This window comes from Phyllobates terribilis, unplaced genomic scaffold, assembly GCF_046119375.1.
Source record: "Phyllobates terribilis strain yellow unplaced genomic scaffold, ASM4611937v1 Scaffold_40__1_contigs__length_11209783, whole genome shotgun sequence".
In the NCBI taxonomy this organism is placed as follows: Eukaryota; Metazoa; Chordata; class Amphibia; order Anura; family Dendrobatidae; genus Phyllobates; species Phyllobates terribilis.
This window is the reverse complement of record NW_027362800.1, coordinates 1,803,106-1,830,875: the sequence shown is the minus strand read 5'-3', so window position 1 is coordinate 1,830,875 and position 27,770 is coordinate 1,803,106. Positions and strand designations below refer to the sequence as shown.

Genomic DNA, 27,770 nt, shown 5'->3' with positions numbered 1-27,770 from the left:
CAGCCTTTTAAACTCACCTGAGCTAACAGGTATGTGAGCTGGTTACTCTGCTGCGCTTAAAATTTCTTTTTTGGTTTGCTACAATGCCTTTTCTGAAACATTGTCTCCCTCTGCTGGAACACTGACTTCTTTCATTTAATGCCTGCAGACTATAAAAGAGAAACCAACCCAAAAAGTTTGGTTGATTAGTCTGTGGCATTCTTTTAAACTGTTGCTTATGGCAGTCTCTGTGAGCTTCTCAGTGACATTCAGCCATCCAGGTATCCCGCCTGCAGTAGACGGAATGTGGCAATGGAACGCTGGCTGCGCGTGTCATAATAGGCTCTGAGCCTTTATATACCTGCGCACAGCAGCAGCCACCTTCAGTCTGCTGCTGGACAGCCAGCAGCAGCAGCAGCAGGAGAGGTAATTAGTCAGCAACCCTCCTGCTAAGGGTAGACAGCTGCTCGTTCCACCCCCCCCCCCCGCCTTAATTGGTTCTCCTCCCTTCCAACGGTGTTGAGGCGGGTGGGAACAGCCGGGGGTTGAGGGTACTGTGCTAAAAGAGGTGGAGTTATGCAGATCTAAAACGCGTGGATTGCAGCAGCAGCAAGCCGAAAAGTGCAGGCATGTGAGGGATCTAGAGGTTGACAGCATGTCTTCTTAACGGGAGTCCAGGTGGCCATCTCCACAAATGGACTTTTCAGAATCCTTGGGTGGCACCGTAGTCGGAAACCAATTCTGGTTATCGCTTCTCGGCCTTTTGGCTAAGATCAAGTGTAGTATCTGTTCTTATCAGTTTAATATCTGATACGTCCCCTATCTGGGGACCATATATTAAATGGATTTTTAGAACAGGGAGATGGAAAAAGAGCTTGCTCTGTCCACTCCACGCATTGACCTGGTATTGCAGTATCTCCAGGACCGGTGCACCCCTTCTTTAATGCAGTTTCTAAAATCAGAAAGAATTGAATTCAATGCTTTTTGTTCATTTTGCTTGTTTGTCGGATTTTGGGATGGACTCTTTGGCTTTGCTTTTCTTCTCCTCATTGGATTTTTCATGTTAAAAGTTGCAGAAGCCAGATGACAAGCTCATTTTGGTTCAACTTCAGCAACTGTGCATTGCATTGCCATGTAATGTAATGTAATGCAATGCTATCTATCTAGCTCTCTCTCTATACTTCCTTTTGGATAAACAGACATATTAGGCAAGCATTTTGGAGCTTTCACCTAAATAACTACAGGTGGTGAGATAAGCTGCACAATATAATTGACCTTTCAGTATATTGTTGCACACACACCATCTATTTAGCAAATGCCCTTGTTATCAACAGCAGCCTTTTAAACTCACCTGAGCTAACAGGTATGTGAGCTGGTTACTCTGCTGCGCTTAAAATTTCTTTTTTGGTTTGCTACAATGCCTTTTCTGAAACATTGTCTCCCTCTGCTGGAACACTGACTTCTTTCATTTAATGCCTGCAGACTATAAAAGAGAAACCAACCCAAAAAGTTTGGTTGATTAGTCTGTGGCATTCTTTTAAACTGTTGCTTATGGCGGTCTCTGTGAGCTTCTCAGTGACATTCAGCCATCCAGGTATCCCGCCTGCAGTAGACGGAATGTGGCAATGGAACGCTGGCTGCGCGTGTCATAATAAGCTCTGAGCCTTTATATACCTGCGCACAGCAGCAGCCACCTTCAGTCTGCTGCTGGACAGCCAGCAGCAGCAGCAGCAGGAGAGGTAATTAATCAGCAACCCTCCTGCTAAGGGTAGACAGCTGCTCGTTCCACCCCCCCCGCCTTAATTGGTTCTCCTCCCTTCCAACGGTGTTGAGGCGGGTGGGAACAGCCGGGGGTTGAGGGTACTGTGCTAAAAGAGGTGGAGTTATGCAGATCTAAAACGCGTGGATTGCAGCAGCAGCAAGCCGAAAAGTGCAGGCATGTGAGGGATCTAGAGGTTGACAGCATGTCTTCTTAACGGGAGTCCAGGTGGCCATCTCCACAAATGGACTTTTCAGAATCCTTGGGTGGCACCGTAGTCGGAAACCAATTCTGGTTATCGCTTCTCGGCCTTTTGGCTAAGATCAAGTGTAGTATCTGTTCTTATCAGTTTAATATCTGATACGTCCCCTATCTGGGGACCATATATTAAATGGATTTTTAGAACAGGGAGATGGAAAAAGAGCTTGCTCTGTCCACTCCACGCATTGACCTGGTATTGCAGTATCTCCAGGACCGGTGCACCCCTTCTTTAATGCAGTTTCTAAAATCAGAAAGAATTGAATTCAATGCTTTTTGTTCATTTTGCTTGTTTGTCGGATTTTGGGATGGACTCTTTGGCTTTGCTTTTCTTCTCCTCATTGGATTTTTCATGTTAAAAGTTGCAGAAGCCAGATGACAAGCTCATTTTGGTTCAACTTCAGCAACTGTGCATTGTATTGCCATGTAATGTAATGTAATGCAATGCTATCTATCTAGCTCTCCCTCTATACTTCCTTTTGGATAAACAGACATATTAGGCAAGCATTTTGGAGCTTTCACCTAAATAACTACAGGTGGTGAGATAAGCTGCACAATATAATTGACCTTTCAGTATATTGTTGCACACACACCATCTATTTAGCAAATGCCCTTGTTATCAACAGCAGCCTTTTAAACTCACCTGAGCTAACAGGTATGTGAGCTGGTTACTCTGCTGCGCTTAAAATTTCTTTTTTGGTTTGCTACAATGCCTTTTCTGAAACGTTGTCTCCCTCTGCTGGAACACTGACTTCTTTCATTTAATGCCTGCAGACTATAAAAGAGAAACCAACCCAAAAAGTTTGGTTGATTAGTCTGTGGCATTCTTTTAAACTGTTGCTTATGGCGGTCTCTGTGAGCTTCTCAGTGACATTCAGCCATCCAGGTATCCCGCCTGCAGTAGACGGAATGTGGCAATGGAACGCTGGCTGCGCGTGTCATAATAGGCTCTGAGCCTTTAAATACCTGCGCACAGCAGCAGCCACCTTCAGTCTGCTGCTGGACAGCCAGCAGCAGCAGCAGCAGGAGAGGTAATTAATCAGCAACCCTCCTGCTAAGGGTAGACAGCTGCTCGTTCCACCCCCCCCCGCCTTAATTGGTTCTCCTCCCTTCCAACGGTGTTGAGGCGGGTGGGAACAGCCGGGGGTTGAGGGTACTGTGCTAAAAGAGGTGGAGTTATGCAGATCTAAAACGCGTGGATTGCAGCAGCAGCAAGCCGAAAAGTGCAGGCATGTGAGGGATCTAGAGGTTGACAGCATGTCTTCTTAACGGGAGTCCAGGTGGCCATCTCCACAAATGGACTTTTCAGAATCCTTGGGTGGCACCGTAGTCGGAAACCAATTCTGGTTATCGCTTCTCGGCCTTTTGGCTAAGATCAAGTGTAGTATCTCTTCTTATCAGTTTAATATCTGATACGTCCCCTATCTGGGGACCATATATTAAATGGATTTTTAGAACAGGGAGATGGAAAAAGAGCTTGCTCTGTCCACTCCACGCATTGACCTGGTATTGCAGTATCTCCAGGACCGGTGCACCCCTTCTTTAATGCAGTTTCTAAAATCAGAAAGAATTGAATTCAATGCTTTTTGTTCATTTTGCTTGTTTGTCGGATTTTGGGATGGACTCTTTGGCTTTGCTTTTCTTCTCCTCATTGGATTTTTCATGTTAAAAGTTGCAGAAGCCAGATGACAAGCTCATTTTGGTTCAACTTCAGCAACTGTGCATTGCATTGCCATGTAATGTAATGTAATGCAATGCTATCTATCTAGCTCTCCCTCTATACTTCCTTTTGGATAAACAGACATATTAGGCAAGCATTTTGGAGCTTTCACCTAAATAACTACAGGTGGTGAGATAAGCTGCACAATATAATTGACCTTTCAGTATATTGTTGCACACACACCATCTATTTAGCAAATGCCCTTGTTATCAACAGCAGCCTTTTAAACTCACCTGAGCTAACAGGTATGTGAGCTGGTTACTCTGCTGCGCTTAAAATTTCTTTTTTGGTTTGCTACAATGCCTTTTCTGAAACGTTGTCTCCCTCTGCTGGAACACTGACTTCTTTCATTTAATGCCTGCAGACTATAAAAGAGAAACCAACCCAAAAAGTTTGGTTGATTAGTCTGTGGCATTCTTTTAAACTGTTGCTTATGGCGGTCTCTGTGAGCTTCTCAGTGACATTCAGCCATCCAGGTATCCCGCCTGCAGTAGACGGAATGTGGCAATGGAACGCTGGCTGCGCGTGTCATAATAGGCTCTGAGCCTTTATATACCTGCGCACAGCAGCAGCCACCTTCAGTCTGCTGCTGGACAGCCAGCAGCAGCAGCAGCAGGAGAGGTAATTAATCAGCAACCCTCCTGCTAAGGGTAGACAGCTGCTCGTTCCACCCCCCCCCCGCCTTAATTGGTTCTCCTCCCTTCCAACGGTGTTGAGGCGGGTGGGAACAGCCGGGGGTTGAGGGTACTGTGCTAAAAGAGGTGGAGTTATGCAGATCTAAAATGCGTGGATTGCAGCAGCAGCAAGCCGAAAAGTGCAGGCATGTGAGGGATCTAGAGGTTGACAGCATGTCTTCTTAACGGGAGTCCAGGTGGCCATCTCCACAAATGGACTTTTCAGAATCCTTGGGTGGCACCGTAGTCGGAAACCAATTCTGGTTATCGCTTCTCGGCCTTTTGGCTAAGATCAAGTGTAGTATCTGTTCTTATCAGTTTAATATCTGATACGTCCCCTATCTGGGGACCATATATTAAATGGATTTTTAGAACAGGGAGATGGAAAAAGAGCTTGCTCTGTCCACTCCACGCATTGACCTGGTATTGCATTATCTCCAGGAACGGTGCACCCCTTCTTTAATGCAGTTTCTAAAATCAGAAAGAATTGAATTCAATGCTTTTTGTTCATTTTGCTTGTTTGTCGGATTTTGGGATGGACTCTTTGGCTTTGCTTTTCTTCTCCTCATTGGATTTTTCATGTTAAAAGTTGCAGAAGCCAGATGACAAGCTCATTTTGGTTCAACTTCAGCAACTGTGCATTGCATTGCCATGTAATGTAATGTAATGCAATGCTATCTATCTAGCTCTCCCTCTATACTTCCTTTTGGATAAACAGACATATTAGGCAAGCATTTTGGAGCTTTCACCTAAATAACTACAGGTGGTGAGATAAGCTGCACAATATAATTGACCTTTCAGTATATTGTTGCACACACACCATCTATTTAGCAAATGCCCTTGTTATCAACAGCAGCCTTTTAAACTCACCTGAGCTAACAGGTATGTGAGCTGGTTACTCTGCTGCGCTTAAAATTTCTTTTTTGGTTTGCTACAATGCCTTTTCTGAAACATTGTCTCCCTCTGCTGGAACACTGACTTCTTTCATTTAATGCCTGCAGACTATAAAAGAGAAACCAACCCAAAAAGTTTGGTTGATTAGTCTGTGGCATTCTTTTAAACTGTTGCTTATGGCGGTCTCTGTGAGCTTCTCAGTGACATTCAGCCATCCAGGTATCCCGCCTGCAGTAGACGGAATGTGGCAATGGAACGCTGGCTGCGCGTGTCATAATAAGCTCTGAGCCTTTATATACCTGCGCACAGCAGCAGCCACCTTCAGTCTGCTGCTGGACAGCCAGCAGCAGCAGCAGCAGGAGAGGTAATTAATCAGCAACCCTCCTGCTAAGGGTAGACAGCTGCTCGTTCCACCCCCCCCCCGCCTTAATTGGTTCTCCTCCCTTCCAACGGTGTTGAGGCGGGTGGGAACAGCCGGGGGTTGAGGGTACTGTGCTAAAAGAGGTGGAGTTATGCAGATCTAAAACGCGTGGATTGCAGCAGCAGCAAGCCGAAAAGTGCAGGCATGTGAGGGATCTAGAGGTTGACAGCATGTCTTCTTAACGGGAGTCCAGGTGGCCATCTCCACAAATGGACTTTTCAGAATCCTTGGGTGGCACCGTAGTCGGAAACCAATTCTGGTTATCGCTTCTCGGCCTTTTGGCTAAGATCAAGTGTAGTATCTGTTCTTATCAGTTTAATATCTGATACGTCCCCTATCTGGGGACCATATATTAAATGGATTTTTAGAACAGGGAGATGGAAAAAGAGCTTGCTCTGTCCACTCCACGCATTGACCTGGTATTGCAGTATCTCCAGGACCGGTGCACCCCTTCTTTAATGCAGTTTCTAAAATCAGAAAGAATTGAATTCAATGCTTTTTGTTCATTTTGCTTGTTTGTCGGATTTTGGGATGGACTCTTTGGCTTTGCTTTTCTTCTCCTCATTGGATTTTTCATGTTAAAAGTTGCAGAAGCCAGATGACAAGCTCATTTTGGTTCAACTTCAGCAACTGTGCATTGCATTGCCATGTAATGTAATGTAATGCAATGCTATCTATCTAGCTCTCCCTCTATACTTCCTTTTGGATAAACAGACATATTAGGCAAGCATTTTGGAGCTTTCACCTAAATAACTACAGGTGGTGAGATAAGCTGCACAATATAATTGACCTTTCAGTATATTGTTGCACACACACCATCTATTTAGCAAATGCCCTTGTTATCAACAGCAGCCTTTTAAACTCACCTGAGCTAACAGGTATGTGAGCTGGTTACTCTGCTGCGCTTAAAATTTCTTTTTTGGTTTGCTACAATGCCTTTTCTGAAACGTTGTCTCCCTCTGCTGGAACACTGACTTCTTTCATTTAATGCCTGCAGACTATAAAAGAGAAACCAACCCAAAAAGTTTGGTTGATTAGTCTGTGGCATTCTTTTAAACTGTTGCTTATGGCGGTCTCTGTGAGCTTCTCAGTGACATTCAGCCATCCAGGTATCCCGCCTGCAGTAGACGGAATGTGGCAATGGAACGCTGGCTGCGCGTGTCATAATAGGCTCTGAGCCTTTATATACCTGCGCACAGCAGCAGCCACCTTCAGTCTGCTGCTGGACAGCCAGCAGCAGCAGCAGCAGGAGAGGTAATTAATCAGCAACCCTCCTGCTAAGGGTAGACAGCTGTTCGTTCCACCCCCCCCCGCCTTAATTGGTTCTCCTCCCTTCCAACGGTGTTGAGGCGGGTGGGAACAGCCGGGGGTTGAGGGTACTGTGCTAAAAGAGGTGGAGTTATGCAGATCTAAAACGCGTGGATTGCAGCAGCAGCAAGCCGAAAAGTGCAGGCATGTGAGGGATCTAGAGGTTGACAGCATGTCTTCTTAACGGGAGTCCAGGTGGCCATCTCCACAAATGGACTTTTCAGAATCCTTGGGTGGCACCGTAGTTGGAAACCAATTCTGGTTATCGCTTCTCGGCCTTTTGGCTAAGATCAAGTGTAGTATCTGTTCTTATCAGTTTAATATCTGATACGTCCCCTATCTGGGGACCATATATTAAATGGATTTTTAGAACAGGGAGATGGAAAAAGAGCTTGCTCTGTCCACTCCACGCATTGACCTGGTATTGCAGTATCTCCAGGACCGGTGCACCCCTTCTTTAATGCAGTTTCTAAAATCAGAAAGAATTGAATTCAATGCTTTTTGTTCATTTTGCTTGTTTGTCGGATTTTGGGATGGACTCTTTGGCTTTGCTTTTCTTCTCCTCATTGGATTTTTCATGTTAAAAGTTGCAGAAGCCAGATGACAAGCTCATTTTGGTTCAACTTCAGCAACTGTGCATTGCATTGCCATGTAATGTAATGTAATGCAATGCTATCTATCTAGCTCTCCCTCTATACTTCCTTTTGGATAAACAGACATATTAGGCAAGCATTTTGGAGCTTTCACCTAAATAACTACAGGTGGTGAGATAAGCTGCACAATATAATTGACCTTTCAGTATATTGTTGCACACACACCATCTATTTAGCAAATGCCCTTGTTATCAACAGCAGCCTTTTAAACTCACCTGAGCTAACAGGTATGTGAGCTGGTTACTCTGCTGCGCTTAAAATTTCTTTTTTGGTTTGCTACAATGCCTTTTCTGAAACGTTGTCTCCCTCTGCTGGAACACTGACTTCTTTCATTTAATGCCTGCAGACTATAAAAGAGAAACCAACCCAAAAAGTTTGGTTGATTAGTCTGTGGCATTCTTTTAAACTGTTGCTTATGGCGGTCTCTGTGAGCTTCTCAGTGACATTCAGCCATCCAGGTATCCCGCCTGCAGTAGACGGAATGTGGCAATGGAACGCTGGCTGCGCGTGTCATAATAGGCTCTGAGCCTTTATATACCTGCGCACAGCAGCAGCCACCTTCAGTCTGCTGCTGGACAGCCAGCAGCAGCAGCAGCAGGAGAGGTAATTAATCAGCAACCCTCCTGCTAAGGGTAGACAGCTGCTCGTTCCACCCCCCCCCCGCCTCAATTGGTTCTCCTCCCTTCCAACGGTGTTGAGGCGGGTGGGAACAGCCGGGGGTTGAGGGTACTGTGCTAAAAGAGGTGGAGTTATGCAGATCTAAAACGCGTGGATTGCAGCAGCAGCAAGCCGAAAAGTGCAGGCATGTGAGGGATCTAGAGGTTGACAGCATGTCTTCTTAACGGGAGTCCAGGTGGCCATCTCCACAAATGGACTTTTCAGAATCCTTGGGTGGCACCGTAGTTGGAAACCAATTCTGGTTATCGCTTCTCGGCCTTTTGGCTAAGATCAAGTGTAGTATCTGTTCTTATCAGTTTAATATCTGATACGTCCCCTATCTGGGGACCATATATTAAATGGATTTTTAGAACAGGGAGATGGAAAAAGAGCTTGCTCTGTCCACTCCACGCATTGACCTGGTATTGCAGTATCTCCAGGACCGGTGCACCCCTTCTTTAATGCAGTTTCTAAAATCAGAAAGAATTGAATTCAATGCTTTTTGTTCATTTTGCTTGTTTGTCGGATTTTGGGATGGACTCTTTGGCTTTGCTTTTCTTCTCCTCATTGGAATTTTCATGTTAAAAGTTGCAGAAGCCAGATGACAAGCTCATTTTGGTTCAACTTCAGCAACTGTGCATTGCATTGCCATGTAATGTAATGTAATGCAATGCTATCTATCTAGCTCTCCCTCTATACTTCCTTTTGGATAAACAGACATATTAGGCAAGCATTTTGGAGCTTTCACCTAAATAACTACAGGTGGTGAGATAAGCTGCACAATATAATTGACCTTTCAGTATATTGTTGCACACACACCATCTATTTAGCAAATGCCCTTGTTATCAACAGCAGCCTTTTAAACTCACCTGAGCTAACAGGTATGTGAGCTGGTTACTCTGCTGCACTTAAAATTTCTTTTTTGGTTTGCTACAATGCCTTTTCTGAAACGTTGTCTCCCTCTGCTGGAACACTGACTTCTTTCATTTAATGCCTGCAGACTATAAAAGAGAAACCAACCCAAAAAGTTTGGTTGATTAGTCTGTGGCATTCTTTTAAACTGCTGCTTATGGCGGTCTCTGTGAGCTTCTCAGTGACATTCAGCCATCCAGGTATCCCGCCTGCAGTAGACGGAATGTGGCAATGGAACGCTGGCTGCGCGTGTCATAATAGGCTCTGAGCCTTTATATACCTGCGCACAGCAGCAGCCACCTTCAGTCTGCTGCTGGACAGCCAGCAGCAGCAGCAGCAGGAGAGGTAATTAATCAGCAACCCTCCTGCTAAGGGTAGACAGCTGCTCGTTCCACCCCCCCCCCCCCCGCCTCAATTGGTTCTCCTCCCTTCCAACGGTGTTGAGGCGGGTGGGAACAGCCGGGGGTTGAGGGTACTGTGCTAAAAGAGGTGGAGTTATGCAGATCTAAAACGCGTGGATTGCAGCAGCAGCAAGCCGAAAAGTGCAGGCATGTGAGGGATCTAGAGGTTGACAGCATGTCTTCTTAACGGGAGTCCAGGTGGCCATCTCCACAAATGGACTTTTCAGAATCCTTGGGTGGCACCGTAGTCGGAAACCAATTCTGGTTATCGCTTCTCGGCCTTTTGGCTAAGATCAAGTGTAGTATCTGTTCTTATCAGTTTAATATCTGATACGTCCCCTATCTGGGGACCATATATTAAATGGATTTTTAGAACAGGGAGATGGAAAAAGAGCTTGCTCTGTCCACTCCACGCATTGACCTGGTATTGCAGTATCTCCAGGACCGGTGCACCCCTTCTTTAATGCAGTTTCTAAAATCAGAAAGAATTGAATTCAATGCTTTTTGTTCATTTTGCTTGTTTGTCGGATTTTGGGATGGACTCTTTGGCTTTGCTTTTCTTCTCCTCATTGGATTTTTCATGTTAAAAGTTGCAGAAGCCAGATGACAAGCTCATTTTGGTTCAACTTCAGCAACTGTGCATTGCATTGCCATGTAATGTAATGTAATGCAATGCTATCTATCTAGCTCTCCCTCTATACTTCCTTTTGGATAAACAGACATATTAGGCAAGCATTTTGGAGCTTTCACCTAAATAACTACAGGTGGTGAGATAAGCTGCACAATATAATTGACCTTTCAGTATATTGTTGCACACACACCATCTATTTAGCAAATGCCCTTGTTATCAACAGCAGCCTTTTAAACTCACCTGAGCTAACAGGTATGTGAGCTGGTTACTCTGCTGCGCTTAAAATTTCTTTTTTGGTTTGCTACAATGCCTTTTCTGAAACGTTGTCTCCCTCTGCTGGAACACTGACTTCTTTCATTTAATGCCTGCAGACTATAAAAGAGAAACCAACCCAAAAAGTTTGGTTGATTAGTCTGTGGCATTCTTTTAAACTGTTGCTTATGGCGGTCTCTGTGAGCTTCTCAGTGACATTCAGCCATCCAGGTATCCCGCCTGCAGTAGACGGAATGTGGCAATGGAACGCTGGCTGCGCGTGTCATAATAGGCTCTGAGCCTTTATATACCTGCGCACAGCAGCAGCCACCTTCAGTCTGCTGCTGGACAGCCAGCAGCAGCAGCAGCAGGAGAGGTAATTAATCAGCAACCCTCCTGCTAAGGGTAGACAGCTGCTCGTTCCACCCCCCCCCCCCGCCTCAATTGGTTCTCCTCCCTTCCAACGGTGTTGAGGCGGGTGGGAACAGCCGGGGGTTGAGGGTACTGTGCTAAAAGAGGTGGAGTTATGCAGATCTAAAACGCGTGGATTGCAGCAGCAGCAAGCCGAAAAGTGCAGGCATGTGAGGGATCTAGAGGTTGACAGCATGTCTTCTTAACGGGAGTCCAGGTGGCCATCTCCACAAATGGACTTTTCAGAATCCTTGGGTGGCACCGTAGTTGGAAACCAATTCTGGTTATCGCTTCTCGGCCTTTTGGCTAAGATCAAGTGTAGTATCTGTTCTTATCAGTTTAATATCTGATACGTCCCCTATCTGGGGACCATATATTAAATGGATTTTTAGAACAGGGAGATGGAAAAAGAGCTTGCTCTGTCCACTCCACGCATTGACCTGGTATTGCAGTATCTCCAGGACCGGTGCACCCCTTCTTTAATGCAGTTTCTAAAATCAGAAAGAATTGAATTCAATGCTTTTTGTTCATTTTGCTTGTTTGTCGGATTTTGGGATGGACTCTTTGGCTTTGCTTTTCTTCTCCTCATTGGATTTTTCATGTTAAAAGTTGCAGAAGCCAGATGACAAGCTCATTTTGGTTCAACTTCAGCAACTGTGCATTGCATTGCCATGTAATGTAATGTAATGCAATGCTATCTATCTAGCTCTCCCTCTATACTTCCTTTTGGATAAACAGACATATTAGGCAAGCATTTTGGAGCTTTCACCTAAATAACTACAGGTGGTGAGATAAGCTGCACAATATAATTGACCTTTCAGTATATTGTTGCACACACACCATCTATTTAGCAAATGCCCTTGTTATCAACAGCAGCCTTTTAAACTCACCTGAGCTAACAGGTATGTGAGCTGGTTACTCTGCTGCGCTTAAAATTTCTTTTTTGGTTTGCTACAATGCCTTTTCTGAAACGTTGTCTCCCTCTGCTGGAACACTGACTTCTTTCATTTAATGCCTGCAGACTATAAAAGAGAAACCAACCCAAAAAGTTTGGTTGATTAGTCTGTGGCATTCTTTTAAACTGTTGCTTATGGCGGTCTCTGTGAGCTTCTCAGTGACATTCAGCCATCCAGGTATCCCGCCTGCAGTAGACGGAATGTGGCAATGGAACGCTGGCTGCGCGTGTCATAATAGGCTCTGAGCCTTTATATACCTGCGCACAGCAGCAGCCACCTTCAGTCTGCTGCTGGACAGCCAGCAGCAGCAGCAGCAGGAGAGGTAATTAATCAGCAACCCTCCTGCTAAGGGTAGACAGCTGCTCGTTCCACCCCCCCCCCCCGCCTTAATTGGTTATCCTCCCTTCCAACGGTGTTGAGGCGGGTGGGAACAGCCGGGGGTTGAGGGTACTGTGCTAAAAGAGGTGGAGTTATGCAGATCTAAAACGCGTGGATTGCAGCAGCAGCAAGCCGAAAAGTGCAGGCATGTGAGGGATCTAGAGGTTGACAGCATGTCTTCTTAACGGGAGTCCAGGTGGCCATCTCCACAAATGGACTTTTCAGAATCCTTGGGTGGCACCGTAGTCGGAAACCAATTCTGGTTATCGCTTCTCGGCCTTTTGGCTAAGATCAAGTGTAGTATCTGTTCTTATCAGTTTAATATCTGATACGTCCCCTATCTGGGGACCATATATTAAATGGATTTTTAGAACAGGGAGATGGAAAAAGAGCTTGCTCTGTCCACTCCACGCATTGACCTGGTATTGCAGTATCTCCAGGACCGGTGCACCCCTTCTTTAATGCAGTTTCTAAAATCAGAAAGAATTGAATTCAATGCTTTTTGCTCATTTTGCTTGTTTGTCGGATTTTGGGATGGACTCTTTGGCTTTGCTTTTCTTCTCCTCATTGGATTTTTCATGTTAAAAGTTGCAGAAGCCAGATGACAAGCTCATTTTGGTTCAACTTCAGCAACTGTGCATTGCATTGCCATGTAATGTAATGTAATGCAATGCTATCTATCTAGCTCTCCCTCTATACTTCCTTTAGGATAAACAGACATATTAGGCAAGCATTTTGGAGCTTTCACCTAAATAACTACAGGTGGTGAGATAAGCTGCACAATATAATTGACCTTTCAGTATATTGTTGCACACACACCATCTATTTAGCAAATGCCCTTGTTATCAACAGCAGCCTTTTAAACTCACCTGAGCTAACAGGTATGTGAGCTGGTTACTCTGCTGCGCTTAAAATTTCTTTTTTGGTTTGCTACAATGCCTTTTCTGAAACGTTGTCTCCCTCTGCTGGAACACTGACTTCTTTCATTTAATGCCTGCAGACTATAAAAGAGAAACCAACCCAAAAAGTTTGGTTGATTAGTCTGTGGCATTCTTTTAAACTGTTGCTTATGGCGGTCTCTGTGAGCTTCTCAGTGACATTCAGCCATCCAGGTATCCCGCCTGCAGTAGACGGAATGTGGCAATGGAACGCTGGCTGCGCGTGTCATAATAGGCTCTGAGCCTTTATATACCTGCGCACAGCAGCAGCCACCTTCAGTCTGCTGCTGGACAGCCAGCAGCAGCAGCAGCAGGAGAGGTAATTAATCAGCAACCCTCCTGCTAAGGGTAGACAGCTGCTCGTTCCACCCCCCCCCGCCTTAATTGGTTCTCCTCCCTTCCAACGGTGTTGAGGCGGGTGGGAACAGCCGGGGGTTGAGGGTACTGTGCTAAAAGAGGTGGAGTTATGCAGATCTAAAACGCGTGGATTGCAGCAGCAGCAAGCCGAAAAGTGCAGGCATGTGAGGGATCTAGAGGTTGACAGCATGTCTTCTTAACGGGAGTCCAGGTGGCCATCTCCACAAATGGACTTTTCAGAATCCTTGGGTGGCACCGTAGTCGGAAACCAATTCTGGTTATCACTTCTCGGCCTTTTGGCTAAGATCAAGTGTAGTATCTGTTCTTATCAGTTTAATATCTGATACGTCCCCTATCTGGGGACCATATATTAAATGGATTTTTAGAACAGGGAGATGGAAAAAGAGCTTGCTCTGTCCACTCCACGCATTGACCTGGTATTGCAGTATCTCCAGGACCGGTGCACCCCTTCTTTAATGCAGTTTCTAAAATCAGAAAGAATTGAATTCAATGCTTTTTGTTCATTTTGCTTGTTTGTCGGATTTTGGGATGGACTCTTTGGCTTTGCTTTTCTTCTCCTCATTGGATTTTTCATGTTAAAAGTTGCAGAAGCCAGATGACAAGCTCATTTTGGTTCAACTTCAGCAACTGTGCATTGCATTGCCATGTAATGTAATGTAATGCAATGCTATCTATCTAGCTCTCCCTCTATACTTCCTTTTGGATAAACAGACATATTAGGCAAGCATTTTGGAGCTTTCACCTAAATAACTACAGGTGGTGAGATAAGCTGCACAATATAATTGACCTTTCAGTATATTGTTGCACACACACCATCTATTTAGCAAATGCCCTTGTTATCAACAGCAGCCTTTTAAACTCACCTGAGCTAACAGGTATGTGAGCTGGTTACTCTGCTGCGCTTAAAATTTCTTTTTTGGTTTGCTACAATGCCTTTTCTGAAACGTTGTCTCCCTCTGCTGGAACACTGACTTCTTTCATTTAATGCCTGCAGACTATAAAAGAGAAACCAACCCAAAAAGTTTGGTTGATTAGTCTGTGGCATTCTTTTAAACTGTTGCTTATGGCGGTCTCTGTGAGCTTCTCAGTGACATTCAGCCATCCAGGCATCCCGCATGCAGTAGACGGAATGTGGCAATGGAACGCTGGCTGCGCGTGTCATAATAGGCTCTGAGCCTTTATATACCTGCGCACAGCAGCAGCCACCTTCAGTCTGCTGCTGGACAGCCAGCAGCAGCAGCAGCAGGAGAGGTAATTAATCAGCAACCCTCCTGCTAAGGGTAGACAGCTGCTCGTTCCACCCCCCCCCCCCGCCTTAATTGGTTCTCCTCCCTTCCAACGGTGTTGAGGCGGGTGGGAACAGCCGGGGGTTGAGGGTACTGTGCTAAAAGAGGTGGAGTTATGCAGATCTAAATCGCGTGGATTGCAGCAGCAGCAAGCCGATAAGTGCAGGCATGTGAGGGATCTAGAGGTTGACAGCATGTCTTCTTAACGGGAGTCCAGGTGGCCATCTCCACAAATGGACTTTTCAGAATCCTTGGGTGGCACCGTAGTCGGAAACCAATTCTGGTTATCGCTTCTCGGCCTTTTGGCTAAGATCAAGTGTAGTATCTGTTCTTATCAGTTTAATATCTGATACGTCCCCTATCTGGGGACCATATATTAAATGGATTTTTAGAACAGGGAGATGGAAAAAGAGCTTGCTCTGTCCACTCCACGCATTGACCTGGTATTGCAGTATCTCCAGGACCGGTGCACCCCTTCTTTAATGCAGTTTCTAAAATCAGAAAGAATTGAATTCAATGCTTTTTGTTCATTTTGCTTGTTTGTCGGATTTTGGGATGGACTCTTTGGCTTTGCTTTTCTTCTCCTCATTGGATTTTTCATGTTAAAAGTTGCAGAAGCCAGATGACAAGCTCATTTTGGTTCAACTTCAGCAACTGTGCATTGCATTGCCATGTAATGTAATGTAATGCAATGCTATCTATCTAGCTCTCCCTCTATACTTCCTTTTGGATAAACAGACATATTAGGCAAGCATTTTGGAGCTTTCACCTAAATAACTACAGGTGGTGAGATAAGCTGCACAATATAATTGACCTTTCAGTATATTGTTGCACACACACCATCTATTTAGCAAATGCCCTTGTTATCAACAGCAGCCTTTTAAACTCACCTGAGCTAACAGGTATGTGAGCTGGTTTCTCTGCTGCGCTTAAAATTTCTTTTTTGGTTTGCTACAATGCCTTTTCTGAAACGTTGTCTCCCTCTGCTGGAACACTGACTTCTTTCATTTAATGCCTGCAGACTATAAAAGAGAAACCAACCCAAAAAGTTTGGTTGATTAGTCTGTGGCATTCTTTTAAACTGTTGCTTATGGCGGTCTCTGTGAGCTTCTCAGTGACATTCAGCCATCCAGGTATCCCGCCTGCAGTAGACGGAATGTGGCAATGGAACGCTGGCTGCGCGTGTCATAATAGGCTCTGAGCCTTTATATACCTGCGCACAGCAGCAGCCACCTTCAGTCTGCTGCTGGACAGCCAGCAGCAGCAGCAGCAGGAGAGGTAATTAATCAGCAACCCTCCTGCTAAGGGTAGACAGCTGCTCGTTCCACCCCCCCCCCGCCTTAATTGGTTCTCCTCCCTTCCAACGGTGTTGAGGCGGGTGGGAACAGCCGGGGGTTGAGGGTACTGTGCTAAAAGAGGTGGAGTTATGCAGATCTAAAACGCGTGGATTGCAGCAGCAGCAAGCCGAAAAGTGCAGGCATGTGAGGGATCTAGAGGTTGACAGCATGTCTTCTTAACGGGAGTCCAGGTGGCCATCTCCACAAATGGACTTTTCAGAATCCTTGGGTGGCACCGTAGTCGGAAACCAATTCTGGTTATCGCTTCTCGGCCTTTTGGCTAAGATCAAGTGTAGTATCTGTTCTTATCAGTTTAATATCTGATACGTCCCCTATCTGGGGACCATATATTAAATGGATTTTTAGAACAGGGAGATGGAAAAAGAGCTTGCTCTGTCCACTCCACGCATTGACCTGGTATTGCAGTATCTCCAGGACCGGTGCACCCCTTCTTTAATGCAGTTTCTAAAATCAGAAAGAATTGAATTCAATGCTTTTTGTTCATTTTGCTTGTTTGTCGGATTTTGGGATGGACTCTTTGGCTTTGCTTTTCTTCTCCTCATTGGATTTTTCATGTTAAAAGTTGCAGAAGCCAGATGACAAGCTCATTTTGGTTCAACTTCAGCAACTGTGCATTGCATTGCCATGTAATGTAATGTAATGCAATGCTATCTATCTAGCTCTCCCTCTATACTTCCTTTTGGATAAACAGACATATTAGGCAAGCATTTTGGAGCTTTCACCTAAATAACTACAGGTGGTGAGATAAGCTGCACAATATAATTGACCTTTCAGTATATTGTTGCACACACACCATCTATTTAGCAAATGCCCTTGTTATCAACAGCAGCCTTTTAAACTCACCTGAGCTGCTAACAGGTATGTGAGCTGGTTACTCTGCTGCGCTTAAAATTTCTTTTTTGGTTTGCTACAATGCCTTTTCTGAAACGTTGTCTCCCTCTGCTGGAACACTGACTTCTTTCATTTAATGCCTGCAGACTATAAAAGAGAAACCAACCCAAAAAGTTTGGTTGATTAGTCTGTGGCATTCTTTTAAACTGTTGCTTATGGCGGTCTCTGTGAGCTTCTCAGTGACATTCAGCCATCCAGGTATCCCGCCTGCAGTAGACGGAATGTGGCAATGGAACGCTGGCTGCGCGTGTCATAATAGGCTCTGAGCCTTTATATACCTGCGCACAGCAGCAGCCACCTTCAGTCTGCTGCTGGACAGCCAGCAGCAGCAGCAGCAGGAGAGGTAATTAATCAGCAACCCTCCTGCTAAGGGTAGACAGCTGCTCGTTCCACCCCCCCCCCCGCCTTAATTGGTTCTCCTCCCTTCCAACGGTGTTGAGGCGGGTGGGAACAGCCGGGGGTTGAGGGTACTGTGCTAAAAGAGGTGGAGTTATGCAGATCTAAAACGCGTGGATTGCAGCAGCAGCAAGCCGAAAAGTGCAGGCATGTGAGGGATCTAGAGGTTGACAGCATGTCTTCTTAACGGGAGTCCAGGTGGCCATCTCCACAAATGGACTTTTCAGAATCCTTGGGTGGCACCGTAGTCGGAAACCAATTCTGGTTATCGCTTCTCGGCCTTTTGGCTAAGATGAAGTGTAGTATCTGTTCTTATCAGTTTAATATCTGATACGTCCCCTATCTGGGGACCATATATTAAATGGATTTTTAGAACAGGGAGATGGAAAAAGAGCTTGCTCTGTCCACTCCACGCATTGACCTGGTATTGCAGTATCTCCAGGACCGGTGCACCCCTTCTTTAATGCAGTTTCTAAAATCAGAAAGAATTGAATTCAATGCTTTTTGTTCATTTTGCTTGTTTGTCGGATTTTGGGATGGACTCTTTGGCTTTGCTTTTCTTCTCCTCATTGGATTTTTCATGTTAAAAGTTGCAGAAGCCAGATGACAAGCTCATTTTGGTTCAACTTCAGCAACTGTGCATTGCATTGCCATGTAATGTAATGTAATGCAATGCTATCTATCTAGCTCTCCCTCTATACTTCCTTTTGGATAAACAGACATATTAGGCAAGCATTTTGGAGCTTTCACCTAAATAACTACAGGTGGTGAGATAAGCTGCACAATATAATTGACCTTTCAGTATATTGTTGCACACACACCATCTATTTAGCAAATGCCCTTGTTATCAACAGCAGCCTTTTAAACTCACCTGAGCTAACAGATATGTGAGCTGGTTACTCTGCTGCGCTTAAAATTTCTTTTTTGGTTTGCTACAATGCCTTTTCTGAAACGTTGTCTCCCTCTGCTGGAACACTGACTTCTTTCATTTAATGCCTGCAGACTATAAAAGAGAAACCAACCCAAAAAGTTTGGTTGATTAGTCTGTGGCATTCTTTTAAACTGTTGCTTATGGCGGTCTCTGTGAGCTTCTCAGTGACATTCAGCCATCCAGGTATCCCGCCTGCAGTAGACGGAATGTGGCAATGGAACGCTGGCTGCGCGTGTCATAATAGGCTCTGAGCCTTTATATACCTGCGCACAGCAGCAGCCACCTTCAGTCTGCTGCTGGACAGCCAGCAGCAGCAGCAGCAGGAGAGGTAATTAATCAGCAACCCTCCTGCTAAGGGTAGACAGCTGCTCGTTCCACCCCCCCCCCCGCCTTAATTGGTTCTCCTCCCTTCCAACGGTGTTGAGGCGGGTGGGAACAGCCGGGGGTTGAGGGTACTGTGCTAAAAGAGGTGGAGTTATGCAGATCTAAAACGCGTGGATTGCAGCAGCAGCAAGCCGAAAAGTGCAGGCATGTGAGGGATCTAGAGGTTGACAGCATGTCTTCTTAACGGGAGTCCAGGTGGCCATCTCCACAAATGGACTTTTCAGAATCCTTGGGTGGCACCGTAGTCGGAAACCAATTCTGGTTATCGCTTCTCGGCCTTTTGGCTAAGATCAAGTGTAGTATCTGTTCTTATCAGTTTAATATCTGATACGTCCCCTATCTGGGGACCATATATTAAATGGATTTTTAGAACAGGGAGATGGAAAAAGAGCTTGCTCTGTCCACTCCACGCATTGACCTGGTATTGCAGTATCTCCAGGACCGGTGCACCCCTTCTTTAATGCAGTTTCTAAAATCAGAAAGAATTGAATTCAATGCTTTTTGTTCATTTTGCTTATTTGTCGGATTTTGGGATGGACTCTTTGGCTTTGCTTTTCTTCTCCTCATTGGATTTTTCATGTTAAAAGTTGCAGAAGCCAGATGACAAGCTCATTTTGGTTCAACTTCAGCAACTGTGCATTGCATTGCCATGTAATGTAATGTAATGCAATGCTATCTATCTAGCTCTCCCTCTATACTTCCTTTTGGATAAACAGACATATTAGGCAAGCATTTTGGAGCTTTCACCTAAATAACTACAGGTGGTGAGATAAGCTGCACAATATAATTGACCTTTCAGTATATTGTTGCACACACACCATCAATTTAGCAAATGCCCTTGTTATCAACAGCAGCCTTTTAAACTCACCTGAGCTAACAGGTATGTGAGCTGGTTACTCTGCTGCGCTTAAAATTTCTTTTTTGGTTTGCTACAATGCCTTTTCTGAAACGTTGTCTCCCTCTGCTGGAACACTGACTTCTTTCATTTAATGCCTGCAGACTATAAAAGGGAAACCAACCCAAAAAGTTTGGTTGATTAGTCTGTGGCATTCTTTTAAACTGTTGCTTATGGCGGTCTCTGTGAGCTTCTCAGTGACATTCAGCCATCCAGGTATCCCGCCTGCAGTAGACGGAATGTGGCAATGGAACGCTGGCTGCGCGTGTCATAATAGGCTCTGAGCCTTTATATACCTGCGCACAGCAGCAGCCACCTTCAGTCTGCTGCTGGACAGCCAGCAGCAGCAGCAGCAGGAGAGGTAATTAATCAGCAACCCTCCTGCTAAGGGTAGACAGCTGCTCGTTCCACCCCCCCCCCCCCGCCTTAATTGGTTCTCCTCCCTTCCAACGGTGTTGAGGCGGGTGGGAACAGCCGGGGGTTGAGGGTACTGTGCTAAAAGAGGTGGAGTTATGCAGATCTAAAACGCGTGGATTGCAGCAGCAGCAAGCCGAAAAGTGCAGGCATGTGAGGGATCTAGAGGTTGACAGCATGTCTTCTTAACGGGAGTCCAGGTGGCCATCTCCACAAATGGACTTTTCAGAATCCTTGGGTGGCACCGTAGTCGGAAACCAATTCTGGTTATCGCTTCTCGGCCTTTTGGCTAAGATCAAGTGTAGTATCTGTTCTTATCAGTTTAATATCTGATACGTCCCCTATCTGGGGACCATATATTAAATGGATTTTTAGAACAGGGAGATGGAAAAAGAGCTTGCTCTGTCCACTCCACGCATTGACCTGGTATTGCAGTATCTCCAGGACCGGTGCACCCCTTCTTTAATGCAGTTTCTAAAATCAGAAAGAATTGAATTCAATGCTTTTTGTTCATTTTGCTTATTTGTCGGATTTTGGGATGGACTCTTTGGCTTTGCTTTTCTTCTCCTCATTGGATTTTTCATGTTAAAAGTTGCAGAAGCCAGATGACAAGCTCATTTTGGTTCAACTTCAGCAACTGTGCATTGCATTGCCATGTAATGTAATGTAATGCAATGCTATCTATCTAGCTCTCCCTCTATACTTCCTTTTGGATAAACAGACATATTAGGCAAGCATTTTGGAGCTTTCACCTAAATAACTACAGGTGGTGAGATAAGCTGCACAATATAATTGACCTTTCAGTATATTGTTGCACACACACCATCTATTTAGCAAATGCCCTTGTTATCAACAGCAGCCTTTTAAACTCACCTGAGCTAACAGATATGTGAGCTGGTTACTCTGCTGCGCTTAAAATTTCTTTTTTGGTTTGCTACAATGCCTTTTCTGAAACGTTGTCTCCCTCTGCTGGAACACTGACTTCTTTCATTTAATGCCTGCAGACTATAAAAGAGAAACCAACCCAAAAAGTTTGGTTGATTAGTCTGTGGCATTCTTTTAAACTGTTGCTTATGGCGGTCTCTGTGAGCTTCTCAGTGACATTCAGCCATCCAGGTATCCCGCCTGCAGTAGACGGAATGTGGCAATGGAACGCTGGCTGCGCGTGTCATAATAGGCTCTGAGCCTTTATATACCTGCGCACAGCAGCAGCCACCTTCAGTCTGCTGCTGGACAGCCAGCAGCAGCAGCAGCAGCAGGAGAGGTAATTAATCAGCAACCCTCCTGCTAAGGGTAGACAGCTGCTCGTTCCACCCCCCCCCCCCGCCTTAATTGGTTCTCCTCCCTTCCAACGGTGTTGAGGCGGGTGGGAACAGCCGTGGGTTGAGGGTACTGTGCTAAAAGAGGTGGAGTTATGCAGATCTAAAACGCGTGGATTGCAGCAGCAGCAAGCCGAAAAGTGCAGGCATGTGAGGGATCTAGAGGTTGACAGCATGTCTTCTTAACGGGAGTCCAGGTGGCCATCTCCACAAATGGACTTTTCAGAATCCTTGGGTGGCACCGTAGTCGGAAACCAATTCTGGTTATCGCTTCTCGGCCTTTTGGCTAAGATCAAGTGTAGTATCTGTTCTTATCAGTTTAATATCTGATACGTCCCCTATCTGGGGACCATATATTAAATGGATTTTTAGAACAGGGAGATGGAAAAAGAGCTTGCTCTGTCCACTCCACGCATTGACCTGGTATTGCAGTATCTCCAGGACCGGTGCACCCCTTCTTTAATGCAGTTTCTAAAATCAGAAAGAATTGAATTCAATGCTTTTTGTTCATTTTGCTTGTTTGTCGGATTTTGGGATGGACTCTTTGGCTTTGCTTTTCTTCTCCTCATTGGATTTTTCATGTTAAAAGTTGCAGAAGCCAGATGACAAGCTCATTTTGGTTCAACTTCAGCAACTGTGCATTGCATTGCCATGTAATGTAATGTAATGCAATGCTATCTATCTAGCTCTCCCTCTATACTTCCTTTTGGATAAACAGACATATTAGGCAAGCATTTTGGAGCTTTCACCTAAATAACTACAGGTGGTGAGATAAGCTGCACAATATAATTGACCTTTCAGTATATTGTTGCACACACACCATCTATTTAGCAAATGCCCTTGTTATCAACAGCAGCCTTTTAAACTCACCTGAGCTAACAGGTATGTGAGCTGGTTACTCTGCTGCGCTTAAAATTTCTATTTTGGTTTGCTACAATGCCTTTTCTGAAACGTTGTCTCCCTCTGCTGGAACACTGACTTCTTTCATTTAATGCCTGCAGACTATAAAAGAGAAACCAACCCAAAAAGTTTGGTTGATTAGTCTGTGGCATTCTTTTAAACTGTTGCTTATGGCGGTCTCTGTGAGCTTCTCAGTGACATTCAGCCATCCAGGTATCCCGCCTGCAGTAGACGGAATGTGGCAATGGAACGCTGGCTGCGCGTGTCATAATAGGCTCTGAGCCTTTATATACCTGCGCACAGCAGCAGCCACCTTCAGTCTGCTGCTGGACAGCCAGCAGCAGCAGCAGCAGGAGAGGTAATTAATCAGCAACCCTCCTGCTAAGGGTAGACAGCTGCTCGTTCCACCCCCCCCCCCCGCCTTAATTGGTTCTCCTCCCTTCCAACGGTGTTGAGGCGGGTGGGAACAGCCGGGGGTTGAGGGTACTGTGCTAAAAGAGGTGGAGTTATGCAGATCTAAAACGCGTGGATTGCAGCAGCAGCAAGCCGAAAAGTGCAGGCATGTGAGGGATCTAGAGGTTGACAGCATGTCTTCTTAACGGGAGTCCAGGTGGCCATCTCCACAAATGGACTTTTCAGAATCCTTGGGTGGCACCGTAGTCGGAAACCAATTCTGGTTATCGCTTCTCGGCCTTTTGGCTAAGATCAAGTGTAGTATCTGTTCTTATCAGTTTAATATCTGATACGTCCCCTATCTGGGGACCATATATTAAATGGATTTTTAGAACAGGGAGATGGAAAAAGAGCTTGCTCTGTCCACTCCACGCATTGACCTGGTATTGCAGTATCTCCAGGACCGGTGCACCCCTTCTTTAATGCAGTTTCTAAAATCAGAAAGAATTGAATTCAATGCTTTTTGTTCATTTTGCTTATTTGTCGGATTTTGGGATGGACTCTTTGGCTTTGCTTTTCTTCTCCTCATTGGATTTTTCATGTTAAAAGTTGCAGAAGCCAGATGACAAGCTCATTTTGGTTCAACTTCAGCAACTGTGCATTGCATTGCCATGTAATGTAATGTAATGCAATGCTATCTATCTAGCTCTCCCTCTATACTTCCTTTTGGATAAACAGACATATTAGGCAAGCATTTTGGAGCTTTCACCTAAATAACTACAGGTGGTGAGATAAGCTGCACAATATAATTGACCTTTCAGTATATTGTTGCACACACACCATCTATTTAGCAAATGCCCTTGTTATCAACAGCAGCCTTTTAAACTCACCTGAGCTAACAGGTATGTGCGCTGGTTACTCTGCTGCGCTTAAAATTTCTTTTTTGGCTTGCTACAATGCCTTTTCTGAAACGTTGTCTCCCTCTGCTGGAACACTGACTTCTTTCATTTAATGCCTGCAGACTATAAAAGAGAAACCAACCCAAAAAGTTTGGTTGATTAGTCTGTGGCATTCTTTTAAACTGTTGCTTATGGCGGTCTCTGTGAGCTTCTCAGTGACATTCAGCCATCCAGGTATCCCGCCTGCAGTAGACGGAATGTGGCAATGGAACGCTGGCTGCGCGTGTCATAATAGGCTCTGAGCCTTTATATACCTGCGCACAGCAGCAGCCACCTTCAGTCTGCTGCTGGACAGCCAGCAGCAGCAGCAGCAGGAGAGGTAATTAATCAGCAACCCTCCTGCTAAGGGTAGACAGCTGCTCGTTCCACCCCCCCCCCGCCTTAATTGGTTCTCCTCCCTTCCAACGGTGTTGAGGCGGGTGGGAACAGCCGGGGGTTGAGGGTACTGTGCTAAAAGAGGTGGAGTTATGCAGATCTAAAACGCGTGGATTGCAGCAGCAGCAAGCCGAAAAGTGCAGGCATGTGAGGGATCTAGAGGTTGACAGCATGTCTTCTTAACGGGAGTCCAGGTGGCCATCTCCACAAATGGACTTTTCAGAATCCTTGGGTGGCACCGTAGTCGGAAACCAATTCTGGTTATCGCTTCTCGGCCTTTTGGCTAAGATCAAGTGTAGTATCTGTTCTTATCAGTTTAATATCTGATACGTCCCCTATCTGGGGACCATATATTAAATGGATTTTTAGAACAGGGAGATGGAAAAAGAGCTTGCTCTGTCCACTCCACGCATTGACCTGGTATTGCAGTATCTCCAGGACCGGTGCACCCCTTCTTTAATGCAGTTTCTAAAATCAGAAAGAATTGAATTCAATGCTTTTTGTTCATTTTGCTTATTTGTCGGATTTTGGGATGGACTCTTTGGCTTTGCTTTTCTTCTCCTCATTGGATTTTTCATGTTAAAAGTTGCAGAAGCCAGATGACAAGCTCATTTTGGTTCAACTTCAGCAACTGTGCATTGCATTGCCATGTAATGTAATGTAATGCAATGCTATCTATCTAGCTCTCCCTCTATACTTCCTTTTGGATAAACAGACATATTAGGCAAGCATTTTGGAGCTTTCACCTAAATAACTACAGGTGGTGAGATAAGCTGCACAATATAATTGACCTTTCAGTATATTGTTGCACACACACCATCAATTTAGCAAATGCCCTTGTTATCAACAGCAGCCTTTTAAACTCACCTGAGCTAACAGGTATGTGAGCTGGTTACTCTGCTGCGCTTAAAATTTCTTTTTTGGTTTGCTACAATGCCTTTTCTGAAACGTTGTCTCCCTCTGCTGGAACACTGACTTCTTTCATTTAATGCCTGCAGACTATAAAAGAGAAACCAACCCAAAAAGTTTGGTTGATTAGTCTGTGGCATTCTTTTAAACTGTTGCTTATGGCGGTCTCTGTGAGCTTCTCAGTGACATTCAGCCATCCAGGTATCCCGCCTGCAGTAGACGGAATGTGGCAATGGAACGCTGGCTGCGCGTGTCATAATAGGCTCTGAGCCTTTATATACCTGCGCACAGCAGCAGCCACCTTCAGTCTGCTGCTGGACAGCCAGCAGCAGCAGCAGCAGGAGAGGTAATTAATCAGCAACCCTCCTGCTAAGGGTAGACAGCTGCTCGTTCCACCCCCCCCCCCGCCTTAATTGGTTCTCCTCCCTTCCAACGGTGTTGAGGCGGGTGGGAACAGCCGGGGGTTGAGGGTACTGTGCTAAAAGAGGTGGAGTTATGCAGATCTAAAACGCGTGGATTGCAGCAGCAGCAAGCCGAAAAGTGCAGGCATGTGAGGGATCTAGAGGTTGACAGCATGTCTTCTTAACGGGAGTCCAGGTGGCCATCTCCACAAATGGACTTTTCAGAATCCTTGGGTGGCACCGTAGTCGGAAACCAATTCTGGTTATCGCTTCTCGGCCTTTTGGCTAAGATCAAGTGTAGTATCTGTTCTTATCAGTTTAATATCTGATACGTCCCCTATCTGGGGACCATATATTAAATGGATTTTTAGAACAGGGAGATGGAAAAAGAGCTTGCTCTGTCCACTCCACGCATTGACCTGGTATTGCAGTATCTCCAGGACCGGTGCACCCCTTCTTTAATGCAGTTTCTAAAATCAGAAAGAATTGAATTCAATGCTTTTTGTTCATTTTGCTTATTTGTCGGATTTTGGGATGGACTCTTTGGCTTTGCTTTTCTTCTCCTCATTGGATTTTTCATGTTAAAAGTTGCAGAAGCCAGATGACAAGCTCATTTTGGTTCAACTTCAGCAACTGTGCATTGCATTGCCATGTAATGTAATGTAATGCAATGCTATCTATCTAGCTCTCCCTCTATACTTCCTTTTGGATAAACAGACATATTAGGCAAGCATTTTGGAGCTTTCACCTAAATAACTACAGGTGGTGAGATAAGCTGCACAATATAATTGACCTTTCAGTATATTGTTGCACACACACCATCTATTTAGCAAATGCCCTTGTTATCAACAGCAGCCTTTTAAACTCACCTGAGCTAACAGGTATGTGAGCTGGTTACTCTGCTGCGCTTAAAATTTCTTTTTTGGTTTGCTACAATGCCTTTTCTGAAACGTTGTCTCCCTCTGCTGGAACACTGACTTCTTTCATTTAATGCCTGCAGACTATAAAAGAGAAACCAACCCAAAAAGTTTGGTTGATTAGTCTGTGGCATTCTTTTAAACTGTTGCTTATGGCGGTCTCTGTGAGCTTCTCAGTGACATTCAGCCATCCAGGTATCCCGCCTGCAGTAGACGGAATGTGGCAATGGAACGCTGGCTGCGCGTGTCATAATAGGCTCTGAGCCTTTATATACCTGCGCACAGCAGCAGCCACCTTCAGTCTGCTGCTGGACAGCCAGCAGCAGCAGCAGCAGCAGGAGAGGTAATTAATCAGCAACCCTCCTGCTAAGGGTAGACAGCTGCTCGTTCCACCCCCCCCCCCCCCCGCCTTAATTGGTTCTCCTCCCTTCCAACGGTGTTGAGGCGGGTGGGAACAGCCGTGGGTTGAGGGTACTGTGCTAAAAGAGGTGGAGTTATGCAGATCTAAAACGCGTGGATTGCAGCAGCAGCAAGCCGAAAAGTGCAGGCATGTGAGGGATCTAGAGGTTGACAGCATGTCTTCTTAACGGGAGTCCAGGTGGCCATCTCCACAAATGGACTTTTCAGAATCCTTGGGTGGCACCGTAGTCGGAAACCAATTCTGGTTATCGCTTCTCGGCCTTTTGGCTAAGATCAAGTGTAGTATCTGTTCTTATCAGTTTAATATCTGATACGTCCCCTATCTGGGGACCATATATTAAATGGATTTTTAGAACAGGGAGATGGAAAAAGAGCTTGCTCTGTCCACTCCACGCATTGACCTGGTATTGCAGTATCTCCAGGACCGGTGCACCCCTTCTTTAATGCAGTTTCTAAAATCAGAAAGAATTGAATTCAATGCTTTTTGTTCATTTTGCTTGTTTGTCGGATTTTGGGATGGACTCTTTGGCTTTGCTTTTCTTCTCCTCATTGGATTTTTCATGTTAAAAGTTGCAGAAGCCAGATGACAAGCTCATTTTGGTTCAACTTCAGCAACTGTGCATTGCATTGCCATGTAATGTAATGTAATGCAATGCTATCTATCTAGCTCTCCCTCTATACTTCCTTTTGGATAAACAGACATATTAGGCAAGCATTTTGGAGCTTTCACCTAAATAACTACAGGTGGTGAGATAAGCTGCACAATATAATTGACCTTTCAGTATATTGTTGCACACACACCATCTATTTAGCAAATGCCCTTGTTATCAACAGCAGCCTTTTAAACTCACCTGAGCTAACAGGTATGTGAGCTGGTTACTCTGCTGCGCTTAAAATTTCTATTTTGGTTTGCTACAATGCCTTTTCTGAAACGTTGTCTCCCTCTGCTGGAACACTGACTTCTTTCATTTAATGCCTGCAGACTATAAAAGAGAAACCAACCCAAAAAGTTTGGTTGATTAGTCTGTGGCATTCTTTTAAA

At 45.1% G+C, this 27,770-nt stretch overlaps 21 non-coding genes across 21 annotated transcripts; all 21 read left to right on the top strand.

Annotated features, from left to right (window-relative positions):
* The first annotated feature begins 726 nt into the window (after window positions 1-726).
* LOC141189187 (U2 spliceosomal RNA) lies at window positions 727-917 on the top strand. The gene has a single exon (XR_012263255.1). It is a non-coding gene; the product is annotated as a U2 spliceosomal RNA (small nuclear RNA).
* A 1,118-nt stretch (window positions 918-2,035) lies between these two features.
* LOC141189175 (U2 spliceosomal RNA) lies at window positions 2,036-2,226 on the top strand. Its single transcript, XR_012263243.1, has one exon. It is a non-coding gene; the product is annotated as a U2 spliceosomal RNA (small nuclear RNA).
* Window positions 2,227-3,345: 1,119 nt separating this feature from the next.
* LOC141185333 (U2 spliceosomal RNA) lies at window positions 3,346-3,536 on the top strand. The gene has a single exon (XR_012260005.1). It is a non-coding gene; the product is annotated as a U2 spliceosomal RNA (small nuclear RNA).
* A 1,120-nt stretch (window positions 3,537-4,656) lies between these two features.
* Window positions 4,657-4,847, top strand: LOC141188118 (U2 spliceosomal RNA). Its single transcript, XR_012262239.1, has one exon. It is a non-coding gene; the product is annotated as a U2 spliceosomal RNA (small nuclear RNA).
* A 1,120-nt stretch (window positions 4,848-5,967) lies between these two features.
* On the top strand, window positions 5,968-6,158 carry LOC141189163 (U2 spliceosomal RNA). The gene has a single exon (XR_012263232.1). It is a non-coding gene; the product is annotated as a U2 spliceosomal RNA (small nuclear RNA).
* Window positions 6,159-7,277: 1,119 nt separating this feature from the next.
* LOC141189152 (U2 spliceosomal RNA) lies at window positions 7,278-7,468 on the top strand. The gene has a single exon (XR_012263221.1). It is a non-coding gene; the product is annotated as a U2 spliceosomal RNA (small nuclear RNA).
* A 1,120-nt stretch (window positions 7,469-8,588) lies between these two features.
* Window positions 8,589-8,779, top strand: LOC141189140 (U2 spliceosomal RNA). Its single transcript, XR_012263210.1, has one exon. It is a non-coding gene; the product is annotated as a U2 spliceosomal RNA (small nuclear RNA).
* A 1,124-nt stretch (window positions 8,780-9,903) lies between these two features.
* LOC141189128 (U2 spliceosomal RNA) lies at window positions 9,904-10,094 on the top strand. The gene has a single exon (XR_012263199.1). It is a non-coding gene; the product is annotated as a U2 spliceosomal RNA (small nuclear RNA).
* A 1,122-nt stretch (window positions 10,095-11,216) lies between these two features.
* LOC141189117 (U2 spliceosomal RNA) lies at window positions 11,217-11,407 on the top strand. The gene has a single exon (XR_012263188.1). It is a non-coding gene; the product is annotated as a U2 spliceosomal RNA (small nuclear RNA).
* A 1,122-nt stretch (window positions 11,408-12,529) lies between these two features.
* On the top strand, window positions 12,530-12,720 carry LOC141189106 (U2 spliceosomal RNA). Its single transcript, XR_012263177.1, has one exon. It is a non-coding gene; the product is annotated as a U2 spliceosomal RNA (small nuclear RNA).
* A 1,119-nt stretch (window positions 12,721-13,839) lies between these two features.
* LOC141191343 (U2 spliceosomal RNA) lies at window positions 13,840-14,030 on the top strand. Its single transcript, XR_012265340.1, has one exon. It is a non-coding gene; the product is annotated as a U2 spliceosomal RNA (small nuclear RNA).
* A 1,122-nt stretch (window positions 14,031-15,152) lies between these two features.
* LOC141189095 (U2 spliceosomal RNA) lies at window positions 15,153-15,343 on the top strand. The gene has a single exon (XR_012263166.1). It is a non-coding gene; the product is annotated as a U2 spliceosomal RNA (small nuclear RNA).
* A 1,120-nt stretch (window positions 15,344-16,463) lies between these two features.
* Window positions 16,464-16,654, top strand: LOC141189083 (U2 spliceosomal RNA). The gene has a single exon (XR_012263155.1). It is a non-coding gene; the product is annotated as a U2 spliceosomal RNA (small nuclear RNA).
* A 1,124-nt stretch (window positions 16,655-17,778) lies between these two features.
* Window positions 17,779-17,969, top strand: LOC141185262 (U2 spliceosomal RNA). Its single transcript, XR_012259941.1, has one exon. It is a non-coding gene; the product is annotated as a U2 spliceosomal RNA (small nuclear RNA).
* Window positions 17,970-19,090: 1,121 nt separating this feature from the next.
* LOC141189072 (U2 spliceosomal RNA) lies at window positions 19,091-19,281 on the top strand. Its single transcript, XR_012263144.1, has one exon. It is a non-coding gene; the product is annotated as a U2 spliceosomal RNA (small nuclear RNA).
* Window positions 19,282-20,404: 1,123 nt separating this feature from the next.
* LOC141189060 (U2 spliceosomal RNA) lies at window positions 20,405-20,595 on the top strand. The gene has a single exon (XR_012263132.1). It is a non-coding gene; the product is annotated as a U2 spliceosomal RNA (small nuclear RNA).
* A 1,125-nt stretch (window positions 20,596-21,720) lies between these two features.
* LOC141189049 (U2 spliceosomal RNA) lies at window positions 21,721-21,911 on the top strand. The gene has a single exon (XR_012263121.1). It is a non-coding gene; the product is annotated as a U2 spliceosomal RNA (small nuclear RNA).
* A 1,122-nt stretch (window positions 21,912-23,033) lies between these two features.
* Window positions 23,034-23,224, top strand: LOC141189037 (U2 spliceosomal RNA). Its single transcript, XR_012263110.1, has one exon. It is a non-coding gene; the product is annotated as a U2 spliceosomal RNA (small nuclear RNA).
* A 1,120-nt stretch (window positions 23,225-24,344) lies between these two features.
* LOC141189025 (U2 spliceosomal RNA) lies at window positions 24,345-24,535 on the top strand. The gene has a single exon (XR_012263099.1). It is a non-coding gene; the product is annotated as a U2 spliceosomal RNA (small nuclear RNA).
* Window positions 24,536-25,656: 1,121 nt separating this feature from the next.
* Window positions 25,657-25,847, top strand: LOC141189014 (U2 spliceosomal RNA). The gene has a single exon (XR_012263088.1). It is a non-coding gene; the product is annotated as a U2 spliceosomal RNA (small nuclear RNA).
* Window positions 25,848-26,975: 1,128 nt separating this feature from the next.
* LOC141189003 (U2 spliceosomal RNA) lies at window positions 26,976-27,166 on the top strand. The gene has a single exon (XR_012263077.1). It is a non-coding gene; the product is annotated as a U2 spliceosomal RNA (small nuclear RNA).
* Window positions 27,167-27,770: the final 604 nt, after the last annotated feature.